At 31.7% G+C, this 6,845-nt stretch overlaps 1 pseudogene; it reads right to left on the bottom strand.

The window, feature by feature from the left end:
- Nucleotides 1-322: 322 nt before the first annotated feature.
- LOC105111000 (cytochrome P450 87A3-like) lies at nt 323-2,502 on the bottom strand (annotated as a pseudogene).
- Between the last annotated feature and the right edge of the window lie 4,343 nt (nt 2,503-6,845).

The following is a 6,845-nucleotide window of genomic DNA, read 5'->3' as shown; positions in this document are numbered from 1 at the left end:
GCTAGAAACTAGAAGCTAAGGAGCAGGAGTGCCAAGGGCCAGGGGCATATACTCGATGCCGGGCCTGTGGTAAGGAAGGTGAATTAAGCGTACGATTTAAACATCTTTGATAGTTGAAGGATAGTATTATTGGAATTGGAACATTAAGGACTGTATCAGGAACCTTGAGAAAAAAAAGGAACTACTTAATGTTGAAACATGTCAATAGAGGAAGGATTGCGTATATATTTTGTTGAACTTGTAAGCATCTTGCTTGCATGTAAGGTATATATGGAAGGTATATATAGTTAACCACAACACTGAATACTGAAATATAACACGTCTATGATCGATTGTCCTTTGGTGAGAAACTAATGTGGATGCCATCTCCAAATCCCAGAATAGGATTTCTACCAATGTTTCCTTGCTTGATTATATTCCACCTATCAGAATCCAAATTCAGAAAGCCATTAGCAATCTACATCCAACGTATCTGTACATTAGCAATATATATATAAGCTAAGACTTAGTTACCTGTATTTGGTGACTAATTTGTGAAGGAAGATTGCCATTAACAATTTAGTGAATTCTGATCCTGCACATTGTCTCCTTCCTCCACCGAAAGGCATCAAGTTCTTAGAAACAGCATATGAATCAAATTCCTACATATCATTGAACATTAACAAATGTAAGTGTAACGAATAATAATTTGCATCTTGCACTTGAATTTGTTTCGTTGTGGAATGACTTACCTTCCACCTCCAGGGGTTGAACTCAAGTGGATCCTTCAATGTAGTAGGATTTAAATGAAGGGCAGAATTTACAACCATGATAACCCAACCAGCAGGAATTGTATAACCTGAAATACAATCCACATTTCATAAAAAACTGAATCATAACATTACGCAATTAGAAATTAAGACGAGATTAAATGTCACTGAGAACATATTTAACTTTCACTTGTATATCTTGCAATGATCTTCGTAGCAAACCAGGGGCGACGTTTCCCAGCCTAAGTGTTTCATTGATAACCTTTGATTTCACAGAAAATTAATCAATTTTTATAAGATTATTGCAATAAATCAGATTCACTTAAAAGAAAAAATAATAATGTTATTACAGAACAGACCTGAAGTGTAAAAGTCATGGAGTTATACTCAGCCCATGTTAGCGGGGAATCCAGATTTTCCCTCCTTTTCAGAACTGCTTCATGCTCAACCTGATAAAGATAATCAGAAATGTCTGGATAAATTTATCTAGTTAACTAGCAGGTTTGTTAATACGAATTGCGCAGACTTACTGTCAACTCCTCAAGTACCGAAGGATGATCTCCAATTAACTTCAGGGCTAGTGTTAGTCCTGCTGAAATCGACTCAAAGCTGGCGAATAAGATACCAAAGATCAGATTGACAATAAAATCCTCAGTCAAGACTTCTCTTTATCCATGTCAGCTATGACTTGATTGAGAAAATCTCCTCGCTGCGATTCGGCTGGTGAATTCACCCTTTCCTTCAGTGTATTCCTTAATATGTTCAGCGTGCTATCTTTGTCCTGAACAGTGAATGTTAAGATATAAAAATTGATTGATCCTTCGATATAGAAAAGAAAAGAAAAGGTTTCAAGGTGATGGTACCTTTTATTTTATTTTATTTTAATTACCTTTAAACATTTGTGGTATGCTGTGCCAGGGATATTCAAGGGCAAACACATGAAAGCGTCTATGACCTTGGTGAACTTTTCGCTTATCTTGTCCGATGAGTTTTCTGCATCATAGCTAAAAAGTTGTTTGGCGGTAAAGTCACAAACCATCTGCAGTGGCAGGAAAATTATCAAACAGCATGAAAAATGAATTTGTTAGAAGTGATCAGTGTCTAATATCAGTGAGCTTGGAGTTTACAATTGAAACAGCTGCTTTGACATCGATCGATCCGTTGCTTGACCACATTTGCAAGGACTTGCTAACAATGTTTTCAACTTGAGGAAGCAGCCTTTCCTTAAGGCTCTCAGAACCAAAATGAGTCAGAGTCAGGCTTCTTGCATATTTGTGAATGATACTGAAAGCATTAGTCCTAGATTCACCACTTTGTGCGAAAAGCTTAGAAAATGAGTCCAAATACCACATCTCAACCAACTTCCCTTCATTTTGAAAGATGTAATTGTTGATTTCAGGATCAGCAGACACCACAGCAGGTCGTCCAAGGATGTTTGTTTGAAAAATCGGTCCGAACCTGAAAAAAGGGAAATATTATATAGCAAGTAATTTTGAGCAATGTTTTACTTGAAGGAAAGAACTAATAAGCCGGTTGAATGCTAATATTCTTACCTTTGAATTCTTTTCTTGATGAAAGGGTGAAGGTCAAGAGAATAACTTGGAATAATCAATTCAAGAGTATCCCCAATGATTGGCAACCCCATGGAACCTGGAGGCAGAACTCCGTTACATGCTGGGTTCCTCCATCTGTTAATCCAGTGAGTGTAGTATACAGCAAGCACAGCTAGAGCACACAACACAATTGTCCACATTTTTAACTAGTTTCAGTGCCAAAAACAAAAAAACGAGGACTTTGGAGAAGTCACAGAGGATGGGTACAGATTTATAAAGACAGAATTGCTAGAATAGGCCAAATGCCAATTGCATAAGAATTATCGGTACCAAGTAATTCTATTGCTGCACAAGGACTAACATTGGTTAAAGTAGTGACAACCTGAGGAATCTTGAATAAAGACACTGCAAGGTAGCTGGTGAAATGTTCAAGGAGTAGAAATGTATTGTAAGTCCATGTTTTTTGGAGTTCTTGCTAATAGAACAACAACAAAAGATAAAAGATAAAAAATTTATATTATCCTTGTTTTGTACTCACTATATGTTGATGAACAATGAAAGGTGATATCTGAGTTTAGTCCTGTCCAATTCTCTATGTTTTTAGCAGGAAATTTCAGACTAATTTGGAGATAGGACTCTTTTGGAGCTACCAGTTTACTTGAGATTCTGACAACGGATTTCAATTTAAATTCTCTAAAATGGGGCATTGCCAGGGGGCTGGCTAAGTGCTAAAACAAAGACAAATGAATCAAAACCCAGCCTGGCCCAAGTCCCTAAATATTTGTGTTTCATTTTTTTATTCTCTCTTTATTATTACGCCTTATCCAGACCCAAATACATATTCTTAATTTTTTCTAACTACTTTTTTCAGTTTTAATAATAATTAAAAAACCAGGATTGTGTTCGGCATAGACTTGGATTGCCTTGTTCACCAGTATCTGAGCCTGAAAGGCAGGCCTGGAGTTCACATTGGAACCCAGTCAGGCCTGAAGTTCATCTTGGGCTGAAACTGATACATATCCAGTCTTAAGAAACATTAGAAATGCATCATTCTGATAATTTAGTTCCACTAAATCATGCTGATATTGCAAGGCTGCCCCACGCCCCCACTCCATAAAAACCAAATCATGATGATAATCCTCAAACCAAAAATCCATCAAATCCGATCCATTCATATTTTCTTCAATTTCCCATCAAAACAACACTTCTTGGATCGCAAAGAGATTGTTTCAAGTAGCTTTGCACTGCGTAGGTGAAGACAATTCAAGGTTTCTTCACGTCATATGAAAAGCTTCTCCCACCTGTCATGGGTATAATAACCCTAACCCAAAAAAGAAAGAAAGGAGAGAGGGAGCGGCAAGTGGCAACTTAGTCAAGTCAAGGTTTACCCATTGCCGTTTTTTACAAGTTAGAAACAAAGTCTTTCCTACTGCTAGTTAAAAGATTAATCAAAAAGGTAATGATGGATATTTAGAACAGCTTAATTACGCGTTAAATACAGTCGACCATCCATTAACTGTTAGATTTCAAACAATCAATAGTTTAAGCCAAAGAACTATTGAGACACAGAAGGGAGAAAATAAAACGGGGACTTGCTATGACACCTAAAGCCTTTCCACAGTTTAATTAATTCTCCAGGTTGAACTGAACTCAGAGTTTGGTACGCTTCCACCTAGAAACTCAAGGTCGTCACTCCTTCGAACTGCCATTAATTTTGAAACAGAGATGAAGAAGTTGAAACTAGTAGCTAGACCAAAATCTTGGTTTTGTTGTTAATCTAGTAGCTAGACCAAACAAATGCAGGATTCCCTAGAGCAAGTGTCATTAAAACTTCGATGTCAAATTGATATGGTTAGTATGCTCACCATTGCTGAGAACAAAACTGACCTAACCCCTTCTGATGAATCACACTAATGGTATAATCTAGCGGCAAGTGCGATGGGTGATCTTATTAGGAGATACGGTCTTTTTTCCATTATTCTCATATTATCAGTCATTTAAATCTCTTGTTTGTATCTGTTATAATATAATATAAAATAATTTATATTCTAGAATTTTTTTAATACTTTAAATTATTGAGTTGAGATAATTTTTTAACATGGTATTAGAGTTTTGATAACCAACTAGTCTTGTTGAGATGATTTTTTAACATGATATCAGAGTTTTGATAACTAACTAGTCTTGAGTTCAAATCTCACCATTTTTATTTATTTAATAAAAATTAAACACAAGATAATATGAATTTGTACAAGTTTCAAACTTAAAGAACTTTCACTTGAAGAGATGTATTAGAAAATAATATAAGTTATATCTTGCAGACTCACCTAATAATTTAAACTTTTGAATTGAGATAATTCTTTAACATGATATTAGAATTTTGATGATAAATAATCACAAGTTTAAATCTTACCATCTCCGCACACAATGAATAAATATCAAATTTATACATATTAGTTGGGTTGGAAAAAAGAAAAAAAAATATACATGAATATATATATATATATATATCCAAAGGTAATAATAACCTTTAAGAAAGGGGAATGCTTTAAATGAAATTAAATCGCATGAGATGTGAATGGGATTAATTAATTCGAGTCAAGTCCACAGCATGGTGGACAAGTGCTCAGAGGAATATTGTAGACTGGTGCTTTCTGATTCAACACCTGTGACTCTCCAACCTTGAAACCATTTTTCCATGGAAATAAATTGAGTATATATTATAAATGTGATTTACACACGGTTATGTACGTTTATCATGGTCTAATTAAGTTGTTTGGTTGACGCAGGACTTGGCAGCGATGCAAATTTGTCTTTGATACAAGAAAGCTCAATTGAGGACTTTTAGATGAAAGAAATGATGATAAAGAAAAATAATTAAGTTCAAATTTGCTAATTGATTACATTGCCCTCGATCTTACCCTCTCCATTAATCCACTTTTTAAAGTCCTCATAACACTTGTCCTCTTTGCTTCTTGATAAATTCATTACATCCCGTCATTTACAGGATGAAAATTGTTCTTAAATTCTTATAATATAATAGCAATATTCATGGTGTCTCGTTTAATCTTTTAATTTTTTAAAATTAGTGGGTTTTTTTTTTACTTCAATTGGTATAAGAATTCTAAGTTAAATCTTTCTAACACAATTTAAAATGTAAAATTGCAGATAGGCAATGCCGTATAGCTTGAACTATTTTGTCTACATGTGACGCTCCAGGAAAAAAAATGTTAAATGCAAAGAAAACGTTCAGATCTTAAAGGATTGTTTGTTATTAAACTTGAAAATATAGTTATTTGGAAATTTTTTTTTCAATCAAGATAAATTTATTATTAATGCATGTACCTCTTATTAATCTTAGCAAATGCATGATTTTTAACTAAAAATATTGTTTTTGTTAAAAATATATATTTTTTATGATTATTAAACTAGCTTTTTTTAAAAAAAATCAAAATAGCATGTTCATATTTCAGTGTGATTAAAATCTAAAAACATTATAAATATGATAAAATCATGTTAAAGATATATCTAAAAAGATTTTTTTAAAAAAATATTTGAATTGAATTTCCATGAGCAATTTATTATTCATGTTACTATTTTTATATGTCAGAAAAATAATAATTGAAAAATCAATTACTAAAATTCAAATACTAATAGTATTTAAATATCATATAAAACTAAAAAATAAGTGAATCTGGAAAAAAATCAAGTTAAAAAAACAGAGAAAAAAGAAAGAAAAAAAGAGAGAAAATTATATGGCCCATAATAGCGTGCCAACACATGCTTTTTTAATTTATCACCTTTTATTTTTTTGAAAAAGATAAATAGACAATACTACTAAGAAATAATGTTATTAATAGGATTTAAATTTGTAATTTTGTAGTTTTTTTTGCATATACATAACCAAATTACAGCAATAAATTATTATAAATTAATTTAAAAATATATTAAAATGTTTAAATGTTCATATAAATAATAAATCACTATAATATTATTTTAGTATTGCATGTTAATTCAAGAATGATAAATATATATATAATGCAAAAACTTGTACAAATCCATTAATCATCAATGCTTTGTCGAAGATATTGCTAATAGGATATTTATATATGTTTTTAAAAAGTAACATAATAATAAAGTGTTTAAAATTGTATAGTAAATTTTGAGTTCATCTCAGAATATATATTTTTTATAAAAATTTTAAATAATTAAAACTTTACTCGTTCATTTGGCAATACTACTGAGAAATAATGTTATTAACAGGATTTAAATTTGTAATTTTGTAGTTTTTTTTGCATATACATAACCAAATTACAGCAATAAATTATTATAAATTAATTTAAAAATATATTAAAATGTTTAAATGTTCATATAAATAATAAATCACTATAATATTATTTTAGTATTGCATGTTAATTCAAGAATGATAAATATATATATAATGCAAAAACTTGTACACATCCATTAATCATCAATGCTTTGTCGAAGATATTGCTAATAGCATATTTATATATGTTTTTAAAAAGTGGCATAATAATAAAGTGTT

Source organism: Populus euphratica, unplaced genomic scaffold (assembly GCF_000495115.2).
Source record: "Populus euphratica unplaced genomic scaffold, PopEup_1.0 scaffold3.1, whole genome shotgun sequence".
NCBI classification, from domain to species: domain Eukaryota; kingdom Viridiplantae; phylum Streptophyta; class Magnoliopsida; order Malpighiales; family Salicaceae; genus Populus; species Populus euphratica.
This window is presented reverse-complemented; position numbering and strand designations above follow the sequence as displayed.